This window comes from Tursiops truncatus, chromosome 8 (genome assembly GCF_011762595.2).
Source record: "Tursiops truncatus isolate mTurTru1 chromosome 8, mTurTru1.mat.Y, whole genome shotgun sequence".
Classification (NCBI taxonomy): Eukaryota; Metazoa; Chordata; class Mammalia; order Artiodactyla; family Delphinidae; genus Tursiops; species Tursiops truncatus.
Genome location: NC_047041.1, coordinates 57,754,099 through 57,777,227, shown reverse-complemented (window position 1 = coordinate 57,777,227; position 23,129 = coordinate 57,754,099). Strand labels below are relative to the sequence as shown.

At 50.2% G+C, this 23,129-nt stretch overlaps 1 protein-coding gene and 1 non-coding gene across 4 annotated transcripts in view; one reads left to right on the top strand and one right to left on the bottom strand.

The window, feature by feature from the left end:
- P2RY6 (pyrimidinergic receptor P2Y6) overlaps positions 1-23,129 on the top strand; it is a 56,669-nt gene that overhangs the window by 7,138 nt on the left and 26,402 nt on the right. The window contains exon 1 of one of the 3 annotated variants that reach the window (XM_033862313.2): positions 18,327-19,916. The exons of the other annotated variants lie outside the window; for them this stretch is intronic. The gene's annotated coding sequence lies outside the window, so the exon portion shown is untranslated. Of the gene's footprint in view, positions 1-18,326; positions 19,917-23,129 lie in introns of those variants that run through there. 3 annotated transcript variants of the gene reach the window in all.
- On the bottom strand, positions 9,128-9,200 carry TRNAW-CCA (transfer RNA tryptophan (anticodon CCA)). The gene has a single exon. It is a non-coding gene; the product is annotated as a tRNA-Trp (tRNA).

Here is a 23,129-nt window from a genome sequence, read left to right as displayed (position 1 = left end):
TAAATAAAACAACAGTTAAAGAAAGTTTTTGATTATTTGCTCTGTGGTAGGCACAGTGCTAAGAGTTTTACATACGTTACCTCAGTTAATCTTCAAACCACTCAAGAGGACAGAATTATTTTATCCCCCTTTTTATGAGTCACCAGCACTCTGAGAAGCAAAGGTGTGGCTTTGTTCTGCATTTTCTGTGGTTCCTGTTATCAGGCCCCGGGGCTCCAGTTCCAGTTCCTTTCCTTACAGATTGGGTGACATTGGACAAGACCATTGCCTTCTCTGAGCCTCAGTTTCCTCCTCTAAGAAATGAGAGTAGTCATCTGTTCTAAGTAAGTCTTAAGAAGATTAATATGTTAATTTATGCAAAACTACTTAGAAAAATGGTAAATCCCTATATAAAATTTTGTTTATAAAATTTTTCAATTTTTCTTAATAATGAGACACTATCAAACCCCTTCATTTTTTTTTAACATCTTTATTGGAGTATAATTGCTTTACAATGGTGTGTTAGTTTCTGCTTTACAACAAAATGAATCAGTTATATATATACATATGTTCCCATATCTCTTTCCTCTTGCATCTCCCTCCCTCCCACCCTCCCTATCCCACCCCTCCAGGCGATCACAAAGCACCGAGCTGATCTCCCTGTGCTATGCGGCTGCTTCCCACTAGCTATCTACCTTACGTTTGGTAGTGTATATATGTCCATGCCTCTCTCTCGCTTTGTCACAGCTTACCCTTCCCCCTCCCCATATCCTCAAGTCCGTTCTCTAGTAGGTCTGTGTCTTTATTCCTGTCTTACCCCTAGGTTCTTCACGACATTTTTATTTTCTTAAATTCCATATATATGTGTTAGCATACGGTATTTGTCTCTCTCTTTCTGACTTACTTCTCTCTGTATGACAGACTCTAGGTCTATCCACCTCATTACAAATAGCTCACTTTCGTTTCTTTCTATGGCTGAGTAATATTCCATTGTATATATGTGCCACATCTTTATCCATTCATTCGATGATGGACGCTTAGGTTGTTTCCATCTCCGGGCTATTGTAAATAGAGCTGCAATGAAAATTTTGGTACATGACTCTTTTTGAATTATGGTTTTCTCAGGGTATATGCCCAGTAGTGGGATTGCTGGGTCATATGGTAGTTCTATTTGTAGTTTTTTAAGGAACCTCCATACTGTTCTCCACAGTGGCTGTATCAATTTACATTCCCACCAACAGTGCAAGAGGGTTCCGTTTTCTCCACACCCTCTCCAGCATTTATTGTTTCTAGATTTTTTGATGATGGCCATTCTGACTGGTGTGAGATGATATCTCATTGTAGTTTTGATTTGCATTTCTCTAATGATTAATGAAGTTGAGCATTCTTTCATGTGTTTGTTGGCAATCTGTATATCTTCTTTGGAGAAATGTCTATTTAGGTCTTCTGCCCATTTTTGGATTGGGTTGTTTGTTTTATTGTTATTAAGCTGCATGAGCTGCTTATAAATTTTGGAGATTAATCCTTTGTCAGTTGCTTCATTTGCAAATATTTTCTCCCATTCTGAGGGTTGTCTTTTGGTCTTGTTTATGGTTTCCTTTGCTGTGCAAAAGCTTTGAAGTTTCATTAGGTCCCATTTGTTTATTTTTGTTTTTATTTCCATTTCTCTAGGAGGTGGGTCAAAAAGGATCTTGCTGTGATTTATGTCATAGAGTGTCCTGCCTATGTTTTCCTCGAAGAGTTTGATAGTTTCTGGCCTTACATTTAGGTCTTTAATCCATTTTGAGCTTATTTTTGTGTATGGTGTTAGGGAGTGATCTAATCGCATACTTTTACATCTACCTGTCCAGTTTTCCCAGCACCACTTATTGAAGAGGCTGTCCTTTCTCCACTGTACATTCCTGCCTCCTTTATCAAAGATAAGGTGGCCATATGTGCGTGGGTTTATCTCTGGGCTTTCTATCCTGTTCCATTGATCTATCTTTCTGTCAAACCCCTTCATTTGCAGCAACTTTTTTTTTCAAGAATGCTTTCTTAGCACACTCCTTTGTGGGTTTGTTTGTTTTGTTTTTAATTTTTTTCTTTTTCTAAAATTTATTTATTTATTTTTTGGCTGCATTGGGTCTCCATTGCAGTGCATGGGCTTCTCATTGCAGTGGCTTCTCTTGTTGCGGAGCACGGGCCCTAGAACGCATGGGCTTCATTGCGATGCGTGGGATCAGTAGTTGTGTCGCGGGCTCTAGAGGGCAGGCTCGGTAGTTGTGGCGCACCGGCTTAGTTGCTCCGCAGCATGTGGGATCTTCCCGGACCACGGATCGAACCTGTGTCCCCTGCATTGGCAGGCAGATTCTTAACCACTGCGCCACCAGGGAAGTCCCTGCAGCAACTTTATTAAATGTGACATCTTGATTTAAGAAAGTGATATGTTTCTTTATTTAATTTTCAACTAAAGAATGCATTCACTCAGTTCAAACAAAACAAATATTGAAAGGTAAACAGTGAAGAGTCTCTCTCTCATTAACTCTATTAAACAACCACCATTCATGGTTTCTTCATCTTTCCAAATAACTATGCATATACAAGCCCTAAAAGCCGTGTGCTCTTTTTTCTTTCTCTATACACAAAAGGCTACATACTTGTACATATATTTCTAGCTTTCTTCTGCAGATTTCCTGAAAGTCTTTTCACACCAATACACAAAAAGCTTACTAGTTCTGTTCACAGCCATAATTTATTTAACCAGTTCCCTATGAATAACATTTAGGTCATTTCCAATCTTTGGATATTGATTTGTTGATTTTTAAAGAGCTGAAATGAATGAAAACATCAATTCTTTCTTCATTATGGGGTTTAAACTATTTAACAAAACAAGAATGTCTGACTGTACCTCAGATTCAACTAGTCTGATTTAAAAGGGACAGGGGGGCTTCCCTTGTGGCGCAGTGGTTGAGAGTCCGCCTGCCGATGCAGGGGACGCGGGTTCGTGCCCCGGTCCGGGAAGATCCCACATGCTGTGGAGCGGCTGGGCCCGTGAGCCATGGCCGCTGAGCCTGCGCGTCCGGAGCCGGTGCTCCGCAACGGGAGAGGCCACAACAGTGAGAGGCCCGCGTACCGCAAAAAAAAATAAAAATAAATAAATAAAGTAAAGGGACAGGGACCTGTTGGTACCCAGTGAAAGATTTCCCCCCGATCTCAGGGTTCAACTCTCATGTAATTTGGCTTCTTGCTCCTCGTATTGATTTTGTTACCCTCTCCGACCCCCTGCAGCAGGCAGTGTTGCAGAGGCCAATGAGGCTCCAGCAGACCTCTGTGGACTGTCGCCTCTTTACTACATGCACTGTGTTCCTTTTAACACAAGCTAACTTCTGAATCAGGGGCAGATCTGGTGGGCATGATAGGAAGGAGCCAGACTGAAATGAGAAAGGCCTCAGTCTTACCTCAGAAGTCCTGAGTTCTGGTTCTGACCAACATTTCCTAGCTGTGTAACCTAAAGCAAGTCATATAGTCTCTCTGAGCCTGTTTCCTCATCTGTAAAATGGGAATAATCAGAGTATCTATTCAGACTCCATGTACAAATGAAACATGATAACATATGTAAAGCCCTTAGCACAATGCTGGCTCATAGCACACATGAAAAAAATGGTAGCATGTTTTATTAGTAGAGCTTGGAAGGGTGATCAGGACTCACAAAGAATAAAGGAAAGGAACAGCATTCCAAGAGGCGGAACAGCACGTACAACTAGCAGAATTTACAAAGTGTGAACCCTCAGAGCCAGCCATGGGAGGAGGCAGAGCAAGGATTGTCGACCCGATTTTGTAGCTGAGGAAACTAAGACCCGGAAAGGGGCAATGACTCACCCCCATCTCCCATCAATGTACATGGAGGCAGGGGAGGAATTCAAAGCCCTGAGGAGCAGCTGCCAGGGCTAAAATTCCTGAGTTATGAATTTGTGGGTTAATACTTGGTTGGGCAGCTGGAATGTGGTAGGAATGTGAAAGGGGGAACTTCCGGAAGTGGTGGCCCTTTTCAGGACATAAGCTGCCCACGGATGCTGGACTGACAGAGCAAACAGGTGCGGCATGGGGCTCCTGGACCTCAGGAAAGGGGTTGGGGGGGTCTTGGGACCATGGTTGGGGCTAAAAGAGAAGCACTGGTCTGGAGAGGAGGCTGCCGGTACATCAAGGCTGGGGGCTGACAGGAGCAAGGGAAGTCTCAGAAGTCTTTGGAAATGTCAGACATAGCTCGTCAACTCTGGGTCTCACTGGACGTCTGCCAGCTGCTAAGGCTTCTGAGGCCACAGGCAGAGGCTGGGAGAGGGGGGAGGAGGAGGGAGAGGAAGAGGAGGAAGCAAGTGTTCTTCCTGACACACTCTAATGCAGGGCTCTTTGACCTCTCCTGGAGCCCGGTAGATGGCGCCTGGCTCCTGGGCCCAGCTCTGAGCCTGCAGCCCTCTCCTTCCTTCTCCCAAGCCTGTCTTCCCTCGCCCTCAGTGACACCACACTGCTCTGCCGCACATCTTACTGCTCTGGCTGCTTCTCTTCAGTCTTGTCCCTGGGCATCTCTTCTTCCCTCCTTTAACTGATGGCTCCAGCCCAAACCCTCTTCTCTATCTTCTCTCTTCCATTAAGCAAACTCACTGCCCTATGGCCTAGAAAAACGAACATTAAGTTGGTAAGTTCCCCAAATCTGTGTCTCCAGCCTGCCCTCAACCCCTGGTGATGGGATATTATTTTAATAAAGAGCCACCAATTTTCTCTGACTTGACGTGGGTGCAATGATCAAACCACTTGGCAAAGCTAATCGGAGTAGGCATTTCCAGGGGCTGGAGCACAGTCTCCACGGAAATCAGATGAGGCTCTGCATACCATCTGGGGGCAGTGGATGGACCAGGCAAGAAGGCTGAGGACTGGGGAGAGGACGCTGGGGAGAAGTCAGGGCCATCAAGACAACCCCCACTCCCCAACTTCAACACAGATTCCTCTCCTCTGCCCACCTTGGAGAACCAGGGCTCAGCCTGTTGGGAGCAAATGGGCCTCCTCTTCCCCTGTAGCAGATGTTGGAGCAGGTTCCTGATCATGACCCTCAGCACTCACTATTCCCTATGCCCCGACACCTTCTCACTGACGGTACCTGGGACTCTGCCTGGGAGCTTTCTCTGGCCGTCGGGAGCACAGTTGGCCAGAAGGGCCAGAAAATTTGGGGACCAGCTTTTAACCAGTGACAACTAGAGTTGATAGATAAATGCTCCAGATTCCTTGTCACTCATGTGGGAAATCTCTGAGGCATGTTCTGTGCTGCCTCCTAGAGGTTCCCAATGGGATTGACCCCCAGGGATAATCTGCTGATTGACCACTGTTGGGCTGTACCTCACAGGCCTACAAAGGCCTGTGCTTGCCCAGCTTCAAGACCGAAGAAAGAGCCGGGAGTCAGCGACAAAGACATCAATGGTTTAATGGATGGGGGAGCTTACGCGTCTGAAGCAAGGTCCTGGAGCAACCGTGGAGCAGGACATGGCAGCGGTCTTCACTCCCAGGGGGTAGAAGGGGATTGACATCAGGTTGGCTCATTGGTTACCAGGGAAACTAACAGAGGGGCACACCCCTCACTGCCCCTTTGATAAGAACAATTACCAGCTGGGGCCTGGGGCAAGTAGGTAGGAAGGTCAGTTATGTGAGTAGGGTGTAGGTGAAGCAGGCAGTGGTCGGGCAGGGGATGTAAAGACAACAAGAGAACAGCCACCTTGAGTGGCCTGAACATACAACCACCCTGAATTGGCTTCCTTCCTTTCCCTGTCTTACTTCCCCAGGCCCTTAGTGATGCTTTCAGGATCCTCTCAGAAATTAACTACTTGCACTTGATTCCTTGCCCTGGTGTTGGCTTCTGGGCGAACCCAAACCAAGATAACCCTCTGTCTCCCTCACATTCACATCTAATCTGCCTAAATCCTGCTGATTCTACTTCCTAAAAAGTCCCCACAATCCCCCTTCTAATCAGTTCCTCACTTATCACCCCTCCTCCATCCCTACCAGCTTGGCCACCTGCCTGGACTACTGGCCCTTACTGGTCCCCTGCCTCCTCTTCTGCCTGTCTGCACAGCAGCTGGGACGAGCAAACTTTCTAAGACATTACTCTGATTATGCCCCTCCCCTGCTTATACCCTTCCATGGCTCCCATTGCCCTGAGGATAAACTAAGCTTCCCAGCCTGACATTCAAGGCCCTGCAAGACCTGGTCCCTCCCGCCTCTTCAGCCTTGTCTGTCCCACTCCTCCCTTCCACTGGACTCTCCAACTGAACTGAGACACATAAGGTTCCCAGAATTTGCCACGTTCTCTCTCACTTCCAGGTCTTTTCATGCTGCCCCCTCCCCTGATTTCACCCAGATGACCCTAGTTGTTCTTAAACACCAGCTTAGGACTTGTACCCTGACTTCCCCTGTACCCATGTCTCCAGGCTGGGCCAGGGGCCCCTCTGGGTTCCTATGCCTCAGTGCACATCACTGCATCCCTCTGCCCACAACATCCTGGCTTATCCCCTCTCCAAGCCAGACACTTCTTGAGGGCACTAGCCATGGACAATTCATCTTTGTGTCCCCGGTGCCCTGACCATGCTTGGGCACATAGAGAGGGTCAGAGAAGAGATGAATGATAATGATGACTCTAAATCCCCAAAGAGACCTATATTCATTCCTTCATTTAGTTATTATAGAGCCCTGTGCCAAGTGTGGAGAAAACAGGGCTGGTGAACCACAGACACAGTGCCTGTGTTCGTAGGCAGTGTTCCAGACACTGTTCTGGAGCAGTGTCTCACCTCTGCTGGTGAGGGAGCGATGTGGAGAGAGACTACATCAGGCCAGAGCGATCCGGTGCATCAGAGGCCAACACTGGGGCCTTGGGAGCCCCGAGGAGGCCCTGGGCACTGCCTGATGGGGAGGGGGACAGAGAAGGCTTCTGAGAGGAGGTGCCTCCTCTCTGTGCTGGCCCTGATCACCCTTTGTCTTTGCAAAGCATGTGAGGGGCTGGGGAGTCAGGGGAGAAGCAGGGTCTATTACTGTGTCCCCTATAATCTCACCTCCTCCTTCCCGTCAAAGCTGACCTTTACCCGGTTGGTCATTCCCATTCATGTCTTTATACATAAGTATAGTATTATTTTGCATGTTTTAAAACGTTATGTTCATAGTATCATACTGTGTGTATCCTCCCATATACTTCTTTATTCAGTTCCATTATAGTTGTGAGATTTAGCTTTGTCCATGTGCTGCTCTAGTTCATTCATTTTTGTCTGTTGTATAGTATTCCATTACATGCTTATACAGTCATCCCTTAACATAACCCATTCCTGATAGTAAATCTGTAGATAGTAAAAGCTCATATTACAGAATTTTATCTGGGAAAAATAACAATATGTTGCCAGCTCATCCAAAAACTTCTGCTAATTTCACCCCAATATCACTGAAATTCTTTAAAACTATTAATGATCACCAAGGATTTCTGCACAATATAAAGCTGTGTTGTCCAATATGGTATCTACTAGCCACACGAGGCTATTTAAGTTTAAACGTAAATGAATTTAAAGTTAAAAATTTCAGGTCCTCACTTGCACTAGACTCATTTCAAGTGCTCAGTAGACACATACGGCTGAAGGCTATCATATCACATTGGACAGCAGATATAGGATGTTTCCATCATTGCATAAAGCTCTAAAGCATTTAAAACACTGATTGCTTCATTATCTAACACTGAGTGAGCTCTTTTTTAAAAAATATTTTTTAATATTTATTTATTTGGTTGCACCAGGTCTTAGTTGCAGCTTGTGGCCTCCTTAGTTGCAGCTTGTGGGCTCCTTAGTTGCGGCATGCACGTGGGATCTAGTTCCCTGACTAGGGATCAAACCCGGGCCCCCTGCATTGGGAGCTCGGAGTCTTATCCACTGTGCCACCGGGGAAGTCCCCTGAATGGGCTCTTTTTGTTTCTTTGTTTGTTTTCTCACATGTAGCACAGCTCCTGTGTGTGATGGAGGAGGATACGTGCCTGGCCAAGCTTACATCTTTCACGTGTCCAGCCCTCTCAATGAGCTTTATTACTTCCACATTTTCTTCTAATGCGTGGGCTTTCTTAAGCCTCTCAGGCTCAGGTTTTCCCACTTTCTTAGAAGACATTTTTGCTTAACAATGAGGGGAAGATGGTAACAATTACGTACCAAATAAGTTTAAGGAACACAAGCATGAGGTGCGAGCCTATCCTATTGGGAGAACAGAGGAGTTATCACCACAGCTTACCCCACATCCTCTCACCCAGACTTGTGCTGGGGAGCACCTGCAGGTTTGTTAAGTCAGGTTTTCTACTAGTAAGAAGTTTTGAAAGTCATTGTAACAATTATCGGGAGAGTGAGCGTTCAGATAGAAAGGGACACCTGAATGAAAATGTATTTTTCCATTCTCTTATTGATGGGTATTTAGATTGTTCCCAATGTTTTGCTTTAGAGAAAATGCTGTGATGTACATTTTTCTACACCTGCTAAAGTTTATCCGGGTTATTTATGTTGGGGTGGAATAACTCTTTCAGATGATGTGCATCTTCAACTACTAGATATTGACAAATTGTTCTTCAACTTGGTATGTTCAATTTCGAGTCCCACCCACAGTGCACAAAAGTTCCCATCTCTCCACACCCTCAACAAAGTTGGTGTTATCACTCTTTAATTTTTGCTAATCCGATGTGTGTGAAATGGTATTTACTTGAAATTTGTGGGTTTACTTGAAATTTCCCTGGTTGATTGTGAGGTTGAACATATTTTCGTATGTGTATTGGCCGTGCTTGCTTTCTCTTCTGTGAAATGCCTACTCACGTTTTTTGCTCATTTTTCTATTAGGTTGTTTGGGTTTTTTCTTATTGGTATATAGGAGTTATTTATATATGCTGAATAATAATCCTTGTCTGTTAACATGTTGTAATACCTCCTCTCAGTTTGTGGTCTTTTTTTTAGTATTTTGGTTTTTGTTTTTAAATATCTATCTATTTAGGCTGCACAGGGTCTTAGTCGAGGCATGCGGGATCTTCGTTGCCACGTGAAGGATCTTCATTGCGGCATGTGGGATCTTTCAGTTGCGGCTTGCGAACTCTTAGTTGCAGCATGCATGTGGGATCTAGTTCCCTGACCAGGGATCGAACCTGGGCCCCCTGCATTGGGAGCATGGCGTCTTAGCCACTGGACCACCAGGGAAGTCCCTTTTAGTATTTTGGATTAATAGAACTTTTAAATTTTTATTATACTTGAGTTTATCACTTTTTTTCCTTTATGATGTTTTCTTTTTTCTTGTTTATGTTTTTGTTTAAGAAAGCCTCCTTAATCCTGGCACATAGTAGGAATTCAATAAATGATTGTTGAATACAGGCTGCGATGGGAGCTGAAAGGAGAGGCTGGTTGTCTGAGTGTTGCAGGTGTTGGGCTAAGGTGACAGGGGCTGACGGTGTTGTCGTGAAGATGAGGGCATGGGGGAGATTACTGTAGAGAAGAGGGCACTTCAGTCCTCAGAGGGGAGAAGTCCAGGGAGCAATAGGTCTGAGGTGCAGGAGAAAAGCTGGGCTGGAGGTGGGAACTGTGAGTGTCCAGCACACAGGGGTAATTTAAGGAGAGCCATTGCCCTCCCCCAGGGAGAATGTGCAGAGAAGATGAGGGTGGGACAGAGCCCTGAGAGGAGTCTGGGAAGCAGGAGGAGAAGGGTGCTATGGAGGCCACACAGGGAGTTCTTGACAGTATCCATCGAGTGACTTCCTGGGCAGTCCTTCAGGGGCACGGAGGTCACTGGGTCCTTAGAGGAGCCATTTTGGGGATGCTCTGGGAGCAGAGACTAGATAAATGGGCTGAGGACTGCAGAGGAGGCAACTTTTCTGAGGCCACCGGCAGTGAAGGGAAGAGAGGGGGCAGTGCCTGGAGAGGGGGGCTCCAAGGCTTAAGAAGACACTGGAGCATGTTCACAGGCTGGCAGGGGTGGAGACGAGGACTCCCAAGGGCGTGGGGACCTGGCTGCAGAAGCAGAGAGCAGCTCTGGGCACTGCTGGGGCCTTCACCTCTGATAAAAGAAGAGCCACCTCTTGGGGAGGGGGGTGCTGAGCAGAGAGGTCGGGGGCAGGAACTTACGTGAGCCCCCTCCACTGAGCCTGGCCTCAGTCCTAATGTCTACCTAGCACAGGTGAGAACCAGTGAGCCTTTGGTGAGTGAATTTTCTTGGTCAGTCAGGTAGCAGGTGGGGCTGGGGTGTCAGTGAGTTAGAGCTTGTGGAGAGGGAAGATTTGGAAGAGCTACCATGAAGGGAGAGAAGAGCTTCCCTAGGTGAGGGTTTCTAGGGGCCCAAGTCCGTTGAGTCACAGGCAAACACTTCTCCCCTCAAAGGACTGGCAACAACCATTTCCCCTTGAGCCAGCCAAGGCCTCAAGGCCCCTTGGTTCAGACGAAGTGGGTATGACAACAGCCCATGACACCACATATCCCTGGCTCTGTCCTCCAGTCTCCACCTCCCACATCCTCCCTGGGCCAGCGGCCATCATCTTTTCCCAGACTGTAGAACAGCCTCCTAGCTGGGCACCTGCTGCTACCTTGCCCCTCCTACCCATTCCTTATTCTCCATCCAGCAGCTGGAGAGTTTGATTAAAATGATATTTGATATACAAATATCGAATCATTATGCTGTACACCCGAAACTGATATAACATTATATGTCAACTATACCCCAATTTTATTTTATTTTATTTTATTTTATTTTATTAATTTATTATTTTTTTTGCGGTACGCGGGCCTGTCACTGTTGCGGCCTCTCCCATTGCGGAGCACAGGCTCTGGAAGCGCAGGCTCAGGGGCCATGGCTCACGGGCCCAGCCGCTCCGCGGCATGTGGGATCTTCCCGGACCGGAGCACGAACCCGCGTCCCCTGCATCGGCAGGCGGACTCTCAACCACTGCGCCACCAGGGAAGCCCCATATACCCCAATTTTAAAAAAAGATATTTGCTTATGTCACTCCACTGCTCTAAATGTTTTGTGACTCCCACGGCTCTTTGGACAAAAGCCAAGGTCCTGACTTTGGGCTGTGTGGGCTGGCTGCTGCCGCTCCTTCAGGCCCATCTCCCACCATGCCTCCTGGCTCGTGGGGCACCTCCCACTCTGGCTGTGCTTCATTTCCCGGAACATGCCAAGCCCTTTCCTGTCTCACCCTCTTTAAGTTTCCCCTGCCTGGGACTCTCTTCTCCCTCACCATCACCTGGCTGAGGCCAACTCCTCACTCTGGTCTCAGCTTGAAGGGCACTTCCTCTGGGAAATGTTCCCAAAAGTTACTATTTATTTATTTATTTGGCTGAATATCCCGCGGCAGGCGGGATCCTAGTTCCTCGACTGAGGATTGAACCCGTGCCCCCTGCAGTGGAAGCATGGAGTCCTAACCACTGGACCGCCAGGGAATTCTCCCAAATCTTACAATTTAGACTAGATTCCTTCCCCCTCCCACCCCCATTATAATCTCTCCTCTAACCCTTCACTTTTCCTTCTTAGCAGTTACCACAATGTGTAATTCTGTATTAATTTATGTGACTATTTATTTAACATCTGGGGCCTCCACCAGATTATAAACTCCATGAGGCCAGTGCTATCTGGACTGTCCTATTGACTTGGATCTGCAGTCCTACCACAGAACCTGCCACAGAACAGGAACTCAACAACTGTTGATTAAAAGCTGCAGCGGTAGCCAAGAGGAGGGGCTGGCTTGTCTGAGGGCTACTGGTCAGGGGAGGTTTCAGAGATGAGGGAATTAGAGGCCACTGTCCATAAGAGAGCTTAGGAGATAAAAGAAGAGAAGGAAGAGGAGTGACAGGAGGAATGCTGACATTGATGAGCACCAATTATGTGACAGGCGCTGTCTCATTATACCATCCCAGTATCACTCCCACCCCCACCCCCCATCTTTAGTAGGATGTCCAGCTAGCTGGGTGTCCTGGGGTAAAATAATCCCCCTGAACCTCAGTTTCTTAATCTGTAAAATGGATTTGTGACACCAAGATCCTGGGGTTGTTATGAGAATCAGGGAGCAGTGTACAGTATAGAAAGTGCCACCAATCCATGCTTTAGGGGTACTTGAGCTCTGGAGTCAGACTGTCTGAGTTCAAACCTCAGGTCTGCCACTTACCAGCTGTGTGACCTTGGACAAGTCACTTCATCTCTCTGTGCTTGGGTTTTGCCTCCTGTAAAATAGGGATAATAATACTTCTGGAATTGCTATGAGGATTAAATGAGGTAATGTATTAAAACACCTAGTATGATGCCTGGCACATAGTAGGTGCTCAAGAAATAGCATTTATTTTTATCCCTCCCTCCCCACCACCATTCCAGAATTGCAGACTGTCAGAGCTGGAAAGTCGGAATCACCACTTAGGTCCCCCACCCCACCCCAGGCCCCCAATACAATGGGGGAAACTGAGGCCTAGAGAAGGTAGAAGAGGTGAGGGAATCTGGGCTGGAGTCCAGGGCTCCTGGGTCCCAGTCCAGAGCACCGGTTCCTGACACCTGCGGCCTCTTCCAGAACTATCACCTCCCCCGGGTTCCCCAGTGGCCGTCAGTCCAGCCGGGTCCCGCCTGGGCGGGAGCGGGAGTCCAGCTCCGGCTTGGAGGCCGCCCGGCCACACCACCTCCCCACCTCTTTGCTCTTGCGGTGCGAGGAGCGGGGACGCCCGGGGTTTGAGCTGCAGCCGCTGCCTTCTGCCTGTGCGGAGCTTCGGTTCGCGGATTCGCCTCGTGCCAGCGCCGGAGCAAATGAAGTCCCCGGCCCGGGGGCTTCGCGGTCCAGATGAGGACTGTGGGGGTGGGGTGGGGACCGAGGGGCAGGCGGTACCAGGGTGAGTGGGTAGAGGGCAGCTCTGCCCACGCCAGGCTTGCGTTGCGGGCCCCAGGTGGGGTTCCCCAGGGGGAGTGAGTGTGTACGTGAGGGAAGGAGTGTGGTGGGTATGTCGTGGGCAGTATGTAAGAGATTAGTGTGGGCAATGTGTGTGTACTGGGTTGTATGCAGTTAGTGTGTGGTGTGTGCTAGGTGTGTCGAGTGTGACCAATGAATTGTGGTGTTGTCTGCGTGCAAGAAGTGTGGTACCTACCTATAGCCATGACTGACTGTGCCAGGGTAACCCGGGGGTTCCACGTGTGTGCCCAGGGTGTGTGCCCACTGTGTGGTGGGAGCAATCACACGATGGTGCATGCATGCATGTGGTGCCTGTTGTGAGATGTGTGTTGTGTGTGTGGCACATCCATGGCTCTGTGCAGTGTGCTGGAAGACGAGAAGCATTTGTGCAGCTTTTCCTATGACAGAACATTTTCCATGAAATGCTCCCTAGGGTGGTTCTGACTTTTCCACCCAGCGCCCCTAAGAGCTTGGGAGAGTGAAAGCTCACCCCGGACCTGGGTGGAGGAAGTACAGCTAGTCCCACGCTCACCCTCCCACAGGCACATGTGGGTGTGCGCACAGGCACACACACACGAAGATTCTTTGAAGTCTCATTGTTTAATCTTCAAAATTCATGTGGATTTTGCATTCCTCTCTGTAATATTTTTGCATTTGTTTTAATGTAAAAATATTGTTCTGGTAAGTTCCCATCCAGAGAGTTGACTCAAGGCTTGGTGATGAGCTGGGTTTATCCTGCTGGGGGCCCTTCGGCACCTGTAAAGTAGGAGGACTCCGCTGCCTGTCCTCCAAACTGAGATAGCAGGACTTAGACCTCCTGGGGGAGTGTGGCAGCATGTCTGGTGTGTGCTGTGTGCTGTGTGTGCAGACATGCGGCCGAGTTGTGTGGTGGGAAGCTGGAGTTGTGTATGGCCATGTGCACTGTATGTGAAGGAAGGGGTCACAGGGGCGTGGGGATGTGTCCTGCATGGGGGAACTGTGGTGGGGTCTGTCTGTCATTTCTAATGCAGGGGCAGGGACCTGGGCTTCTCAGGAGGAGCTGTGACCATCAATGAGGTTCTCACCTTTTCTGCATTGACTGGGCAGGAAGAGGCTGCAGGACCCCAGGGGACCAAGGTGAAGGGGGTTCCTATAGCAAGCCACCACCTGGGACATCCAAGCCTGGTTTAAATCCCACCTGTGGCACTCTCTACATGTAGGACTTAGGGCAAAACCTTTCTGTGCCTCAGTTTCTTCCTTTGTAAAATGGAGACATTAATAGTATTTGCCTTGTAGGGTTATTGTGAAGATTGACTGAGTTCCTGGCTATAAAGTGCTTGGCATATAACAACCCTTAACAGGTTGTAAAACTATAATGACAGTGATGGAGCTGCCATATAAGTGGTCCCTTCCTGCTCTAAGAACTCTCTGTTTCCACAGAGCCAGTGATTTCCCTTGAGCTGGGCAGGTGGGAATCTGAGAGTCTCCCACTTAAGTTATGTCTGAAGGATCCCTTCCTGTCCCCAACCTCTATCGCTGTTGAACTCTCAGAGACTCTCTGGCTCCTGGGAAGATACAGTCTGAAAGGGGAAGATGTTGAGTCTCTGGCAAGGTCTGGGATGGGGCGTGGGAGAGAGGCTGAAGGGAGAGCTGCCAGTGCAGGCATGGAACTTGGATGGAGGCCTCTTTCCTGACAAACATGGGAGGAACAGAAAAATGCTGGCCTGTGCCCTCGAGTGTGTACACGTGTGTTTGTGTGTGTGTGTGTTTGGAGACTGGCAGGGGCAGGGGCAGGAGTGCCCTCTGCCTGGAATGAGGAAAGTTAAGAAGAGTAGGATTAGGGATGTGTGGTCCTTGGGCCAAAGCAGGCCCTGGAAGTTAGAGGAATGCTGCAACATCAGGGTTAGAGCAGGTGGGTCTGAGCTCCAGACCAAAGCGAACCAGGAGACCCCTCAGGCTGGGCTTCGTTTTGGGGGAGAAATATTTGCATTGGCAGAGCAAGAGCCCTTGTTCCTGGTGACTTCATTGGGTCAGTTTAGAGAAAGTGCCCAGAGGCCTTAGAGAAGGAGGGGACATAGAAGGCAGTGTCCAGAGCTGTGGAAACATATTCAGGGAGGACACCTAAATATATCCGCCTTGGTGGCGGGGTGCTGTGATGGGCTGGCAGTGAGGCTTGGGCTAGAGGAGTGGCAGACCACTGTCCCCACTGTCCCCAGGCAAGGAGTGCTTCGGCCCCAGAGGCCCTGGAGGCTTCTCCAGGAGATCTGGAGGACAGAGCCCTGTTGGGCAGCAGAAGGCCTGGCCCAGCCACCACTGGCTGGGTGACAAGGCCAGTTCTCTCTTCTCAGCTGTCAGAGAGGGGGGGATGGAATAATGTTGGCATCATTTCTGTCCCTGATTTCCTTTGATCCATAATTCCAGCTATAATTATTTATGACTCTACAGCCCTAGCCCTAAGAGTCTGTAATCTCAACTGAAACATTCTAAGAGTCTATAATCCAAACTCCAACTTTCTATTCTCCAGCTATAACATTCCCTGATGCCAGCTCACATGTTCAAGGATTCTGACCAGTCTGGCAGTCTGACACTTTCAAGTGTATAAACTACCAGGAAAGGTATACTAGAGGTCACTTCTGCAGCTATTTGAGAAACCCCCAGGAAAGGGCCCTCCACAGCCAGCCACAAGCACTGGAGCTGCTCCTATGTGTTGAGGGAATGTCCTTGGTCCATGGCCGTATGCTGCCTGGGAGGGCTGACAGTGAACCCAGAGGTTCCTTCTCATCGGGGCAATGGAGGTGTTTGGAGTAGCTCTGGGTTCAGGGGAAGGCGTCTCAGGAGAGGAAATGGTTCAGATACCGAGTTGTCATCATTCCCCACAGGATGAAGGAATTGTGGGATCACTGGGCTCTTGGAGGGGACACGAAGAGGAAGAAGGGAAAGAACAAGAAATGGGGCTGAGGAGACCCCAAAGGCAAACCTCATTCTGTCTGAGAGACTCTCCAGGCACCTTAGGTTGTAGAAAAGATTCCTGTGGTGTTAGTAAGAACAGCGCCATTAATGCGCAGTCGTGTTTGAACTCGGCATGGGCTGGCAATTGGAGAACTGAGGGCCAGTCCCCGCTTCAGCTGTGTGACTTTGGACAAGTCCCTTTCCCTTTCCAGGCCTCACTTTCCTCCTCTGGCAATCTAGCACACAGGACTAAAACTCCCTGACCTCTCTCTCTGACCAATGGGGACATCATCACTGTCATGGAGACCCGGTCCTTGGACAAGTCTATAAACATGAGTCGAATGAGGGAGGAGGGAATGAACAAATGAATGATCAGATGAAAAGATGTGAAAATATAGCCTAAGGCACCATGATTATGAACCCCTTCCCTCCTCCCCACTCAACCTCAGCCCACATCTGAGAAACTGGTCTCAGAACTTAAAGAACTGGGGGCTGCGGTGGAGGGGTGGGGGCGGTTTCCTGTGGCACAGACCTGGATTGGTGGAGAGTTTAAGAGATTGGGCGGTGGGAACTCCTTGGGTGTCACTGTTTGCCCTGCAGCATTTCCACTGCCAGCCCTGCCCCGAGCCTTGGGCAGCAGGCCTGCTGATTCACGATGCTCTCCCTGATTATTTCCCCATGATCACCCCCCAGCCCCCGAGCTGATGATTGAAGGAAGAAACTGTAGCTTCAGGGGCAGTGACTCTGGAGGCTGGGATGGTAAGCAGGAGCCCCCAGAGATTGGTGGAAGAGTAGAGCCAGAAGGGTCCTGAGCCCCCAGGCCATGTGAGGCAGGGTGAGGGGGGGAGTGGCCCAGGTCTGAGCAGGTGTTGGCATGAATGAAAACGGGGGGCCGGTAGCACACACTCACCAGGCACCTGCTGTGTGAGGCACTGTGCCCAGTTCTTGCTTGTGTGCTCTCTGTCCTCCAGCCACCCTGGCAGGAAGGAGGGGTTTGGGTGTATCCTGGGCTTCTTCCTCATTTCTCCTTATTCCCCATTTCCACCATTCAGTTATCAAGCCCCACTGAACCTGCCTCCCGAATATCTCTCTAGTGGTCCCCTTGTCTCCAGTCCTGTGACTCTGGCCCAGCTCTGGAATCCTCACAGCCTCCCCACCTCCCGCCTCTTACTTTGGCTGCCAGGAAGCTCAATCACCATCTTAGTCTAGGTTTCTGCTGCTGTTTCACTGCTCTGCCTCTAATGGGATCATGTGGCGTATGTGGCTTTTGTCTGAGCTGCTTCCAGCCTTTTATGGGCTTGGAAATTCTAAAGCAATCCATAAGTAAAATCTGCTGTTCCCTAGATTCTTATGAGAACATCCACTGGCTTCTTGGATTTTTCGCTTTTTTTTTCTTGCCTCTCCCCCCAGACTGACTCCCACCCAGACATGGAGACATTGCAGCTGAATGAAGCAGTGTTCAAATCCTGGCTCTGCTACTACTAGCTACAGGAACCTTGGGCAAGTTACCTAACCACTCAGTGTGCCTCCCTTTCCCATCTGTAATATGAAGATAATAATGGTACCTACTTTGCGTGGGTTTATGAGGATTAAATGAGATAGTATAAGCACTGTGGTAAGCACTGTGTTTGTCAGTATAGATTGCTTGAATGGGTCTTAGCCATCCTGGGAGAACCTGGGGGATGAGGGGCTGCTCTGTATGGAGTTTCTATATCAGTGCTTCTCAAAAGTCAATGTCTGCCTGAAACCCTTAAGGATCTGATTCACTTGGTCAAGGTGAGGCCTCCAGGCACATTCCTGACCTGCTCTCAGAGGATGCCAAAGCTTTTGTGCGAAGTCCATGCTTCAGTCTACTCTGTGAGGACGTGACTGTGGATAGAATCCTTGTAAACTGTAAAGTGCTTGACTGTTGTACCTGGACAGGGGTTCCTGCCAGTGACTGAGGGCAGGAGGATAGCTGTGAAGGGGTCAGTGCCCACAGGCAGCTGAGGACCCCAGGAGGAGGGCTTCGGCCTTGGGCACACCCCTCCGCCACTATGAGAAGCCTATATCCAGGGCTGAGCAGGCCAAGTTAATCCTCTAAACCTTCCTCCTCCTCTTGTGTAACGGCTTTTGTTCCCCAGGGAAATTGAGAGCCTGCTGTGACCAGGAACCCCACAAATCTTCCACGGCCTCTGGGCCTGCCTGGGATTGTGGCAAGGATTGCTGAGCCTGGGAAAACAAGGCCTCTAAACTGGGGGTTTGTGGGCACCCCAGGAGTGGGCCCATGTGTGCATTACATGCAGAGACACAAGCACAGGCAAACACACGTGTGAATGTACACACTCCAGGGCCACTCTCACGGACACACACGTGTACCGTATACACATGGGTGCAATTCCAAACACATGCACCCCTATGAATACGTGTGCCTCTTCCAGGTCAGACCCACTCATAGCTGACACCACCCCCGCCACGTAGACATGCATGTACCTGCCATTCGTGTAGGTACGTCCTCTCCCAGCCTGGGACTTGAGGCTTACAGTTACCTCGGGCTTACACCTTCTCCCGGAATAAGCTTTCCCAGTCCTCCCAGGCCTATCCCTTTCCGTGTCTCCCTGCTCACCTTCTCACCACAAGGACAGAGAAAGGGCTTTTCCTGTCCGCTGCTGGCCCGCTGGTTGGGAGCCGGGGTGTTTTTGTCTTTTCTGTAGAACTGGTTCTGTGGAATTTTCACTTATTGCCCTGCTCTGGGGGTTGCCTCAGGGCCCCACAAGCATGAGGAGGCTGGTTTTCAGATAAACAGGAGTGTTGAACATATAACAACCTGTGTCGTTGGAGTGGTACCTAAAAGTCTGCAAACTGCCCTCTTGCCAGTGTTGTGCTCATTCTTCATTGACAGACCCGAGATGCAGGTGCCTTCATTTCCTCCATTTGGCAGATGAGGGAACTGAGGCCCAGAGAGGGGTAGGACCCACCTGAAATCACATCTGAGCAAGATGAGGCAGTCGACCAAAATCCTAACCTCTTGAGGTTGGGCTGAGGGGAAGTGGCTTCAACCTCCTGGGGCTGAGAGAAGACGAGTTTGGCCTGTCAGAGCTGGGAGGATGGGGCCGGCTGAGGACACAGGCAGTCCCTCACAGGCCAGTGCTCTGCCCTTAGTGCACCATTGTGGACATGCCAGAGGAGAGGGCAGGAGGGGGACAAGACACCTTTGCCTTGCTGTGTGATCCAGGCAAGTCTCTGCCCGTCTCTGGGCCCAGCACCCTGTCTCTACAATGAAACATCGGGGTTGGTTGGAGGACGCACTCCCTCTCCGAGCCTGGGGAAAGCTTCTGCAGGCTGCGAGTGGAAGGCAGGCTCAGGATGCTCCGCGCTGCAGCCTTAGTGGTCCTGAGCTGTGGCCTGTGCCCAGGGAGCCCTCGCCTTGGCCCCTGGCCTGCTGCTGAGACCCACCAAGGCAGGGCCAGGCACAGCGTTGGGGCTCAGGGTCTGGGGTCTCCTCCAGGCTAGGTGGGAGGTGGTGTTGTGAGAAGAGGACCCAGAAAATCCAGACAGTGCCCCCAAGCCCTGTGGATCTCTGCCCCTTAACCTCCCTTATGTTTCTCTATAGTTCTTATCACTACCTGACCTGCTATATATTTACTCATGAACTAAAATAAACTAGTCTCCCCTGCTAGAATGTAGGTGCTACATGGGCAGGGAGTTTTGTGCTCTCAAGTGCATTGAACATTACTTGCACAGAGCAGGTGCCCAATAAGTACTTGTAAAAAAAGAAAAAGGAGGAAGAGGAAGAGGACTAATCTCACGGATGGGGAGTGGCTGGCCCAGACCCACCACTGGCCAGAGGCAGAGCCACCCTGGCTGCCTTCTCATCGAGCCCAAGCTCAAGGATGGATTGGAGCTGGGGAAGGCGATGGTGGCCTGGGCTCAGACTTTTCCCCCAAAATCACCCTCAATCTCAGGAGCCATACTCAGTCCACAGGTGGAAGGCAAGGCATCTGGACCCGTGGGGCAAGAGCCAGACAACAGAACCATTAATCTCAGAGTCTCAGCATCCTTTAATGGACCTTCCAGGCACTGCTGAGAAAACCAGGTTAGTCATTCCCTGCAGCAGCAATGAGCAGTGCCAGGACTCTCTTCAGACTTGAGAAAAGCCAGGAGAGGGCTGAGGGGTGGGGTGGAGATGAGGAAGAAAGCGGTCATCCGCTGGGTGCCAAGGCCCCGGGCCAAGCCCTGGTCTGTCTGTGTGTTTTTTTTTTTTTAATTAATTTTATTTTTTTGGCTGCATTGGGACTTTTTTTGGCTGTGTTGCTGCACGCGGGCTTTCTCTAGTTGCGGAGAGCGAGGGCTACTCTTCGTTGTGGTGCGCAGGCTTCTCGTTGCAGTGGCTTCTCTTGTTGCGGAGCACAGGCTCTAGGCGCGCGGGCTTCGGTAGTTGTGGCACACGGGCTCAGTGGTTGTGGCTTGCGGGCTCTAGAGCGCAGGCTCAGTAGTTGTGGCACACAAGCTTAGTTGCTGCGTGGCATGTGGGATCTTCCCGGACCAGGGCTTGAACCCGTGTCCCCTGCATTGGCAGGCGGATTCTTAACCACTGCACCACCAGGGAAGCCCAAGCCCTGGTCTTTCAATGCCACCTCACTCAATCCTCCCAACAGCCCTTGGAGCTGAATTGACGATACCCATTCTGGGGGTGAGCACACTCAGACGGCAAAGTGACTGGGAAGTGGCTGGTCAGCCTTGGTGTTAGGGACTTGAGCTGGAATGTTCTGGATTTGGGTCTCAGCCCTTGCTTGCCAGCTTGCCAGCTCTGGGCTGAGGCAAGTTACTTCCCCTCCTCGGATTTCTCGGTTTCCTCATTGGCTGTCTCCCGGGACGACTCTGAGATGTGCATGTGACAGTTTGTGGCACCAGAACTGGTTAGAATAGGGGCTGCTCCAGGAGTCAGAATTTCCCCCAGCGCTTGACAGAGCTGTGTGGCGCTCACTCCCTCCTGGGTGAGTGTTCTGGGTCCGTGCCCTGAGAGTGCTAAGACCCCACCTCCCCTCAGAGCTCAGCGATCTTGACAGATGGACCGCTTGCAGCCACTTTGGCTTGCTGCAAGCTGGAGAGAGAGTGGGAGCGGACTTGGGGTCCTCCTCCCTTCCTTGGCCTGGTTGTACCTAGAGCTGCAGCCTGTGCAGCGTGTAGGGCAGAGGAGACAGCGACCTGGGGACCAGGCTGGGCCACGGTAGGGGAGGGGGACAGGGCAGGCGGGCCTGGGAGCCACACAGGCCTGGGTTTGAGTCACTTTCCCTCTCTGGGCCTCAATTTGTAACATGGGGGTAACAACGATCTCCCCCTGAGTTTTGAAAAACTGTTAAGTGTTCTATGCTGGTGAGTGCCCCTCAGAGAGGAGGCTGTGCCCCCAGGAGCCTGTGGTGGGAAGAGGCTGGGAAGGATCAGGACCAGATAGGAGTCCACAGAGGAGGCCCTTAGGAAAGCTCTTGCCTTCACGTGGCTGGTGGGGAAAGTGAGTCTCTGAGTCCTGGTGCGATCTGCTAAAGGGGAGTGCGGCAGGGTGAACGAGTATATCTGAGGGAGCTGTGTTAAAACTTTTCTGGCGTTTCTGTTGCCATTCAACTCCCACGACACCACCACAAGGGAAAAACTGAGCAGCACAGCCCGTGGTATGGGCCCTGGCCTCTGGAAGATACCAGGGACGCACATCTCTTGCCAGCTCTAGAATGGGTCCTACACCAATTCAGGGACAGTCTCTCCATCCCTCAGTATCAAATGAGAAGATGAAAGAGAAGGCTCTTCGTAAACTATAAAGTGCTGTGCCTCTGATGGCGCATCTGTGTGTGTGTGTACAAGCCCTCGGGTGTGTATGCATGAGTGAGAATGTGCAGATTGTGAGCATGTGTACACGTGGTGTGCGTGCTCACGTTCCCTGGCCTGGCTGGGGCAGTAACTCCATGCTGCCCAAAGCTCCCTGTTTGGCTGGGACTCTTCTCTAAACTTCTTCCAGTCTTTTTTCCGTGTTTCCTCACTGCTCCTTAGTTTATCAGAAGGGAGCAACCTGTGGTCCAGAAACCTAGCAATTGTCTCTGAGCCCGCCCACTCTTCTCCCCTCCAGCCCGCCCTCACCTCATCCGGCCCCTGGAGGCCCGGCTGCCCAGTCTGCAGGGCTGGCAGCTTGCTTGGCTCCCCTGCGCAGCCCACCTGCCACCCATTTTTCCCTCCAAGTCTCTGTGCCAGCCACTCTCACATCATTGTTCCACTGGCTCCTCACAACATCCCAGTACCCCCACCCTCCGGGTGCTCTTATTAATCCCATTTTACAGGCAAGGAAGTGAAATCTCAGTGAGGGGAAATGACTTTCCCAACGTTACCCAGCCCAACTTGTGGCAGTGCTGGGGTTTCAACTCCTACCTAACTCCAAAATCTTTATCCTTAACTCTTGCGGCCTACCTAGCGAGGGTGTGCTGACTGGCTGGCTGAATGTGTAAATGAATGAAAAAACAAATGAATAAATCACTCAGTCACTATTGAGCTGAAAGAGAAGGTTAAGCGATAATAACAATGGCTGTCACTTATTGAGCACCTACTGTGTGTTAAGTGCTTCACATAAAAGCAAATGCAGCCAAGATTATCATTATCCCCATTTTGCAGTTGAGGAAGATGAAGTTCAGAGAGCTTAAAGCATATTATCCAGGATGGGACCCGGAATTCTAACTTGTCCTCCCTAGAGGAGGGGTGAGTTAGCAGAGCCTGGCGACAGTGCCCACCCATTGCAGCAGAGACACTTCAAGGCTCTCAGGAAACTGTCTCCAGGGCCCTCCCCAATGACACCCACACCCCACCCCTCTTGTCCCGGGGCCATTTCCCCATTTGTCTCTGAAATGGGTTTCTATTTCAGTCCGGGGTGGGGATTTGCCGGCCCAGCTCTGACTGTTCCTTTCTGACTGTTGGCACATCTGGTGAGGGCCAGTGCCTTGGCCTGGACATGTGGAGGTGTCTTCCTGTTCCCCCTGCCCCAGGGCCAGCCCTGTCATTAACAGCTCCCATGCGAGGGCAGGCCTGTGCGAGATGCAGCTGTGGGTCTGTGGAGATGGCCTAGGCTGGGTCAGTGGCATCTGTGCCCAGCCCTGTGCTGGATGCCAGGGACCTAGAGGCGAGTAGATCCAGTCCTTCGCTTAGAGAACTCATGGGCAGAGTACTGAAGCCTGGGTGGGTTAAGTCTGTAGTAGTGGGGGCAGAGCCTGGCATCCTGACTCCCAGGGCAGTGCTCAATTTTGTGGCCTGGAACAGACTGGGGTTGTTCTGT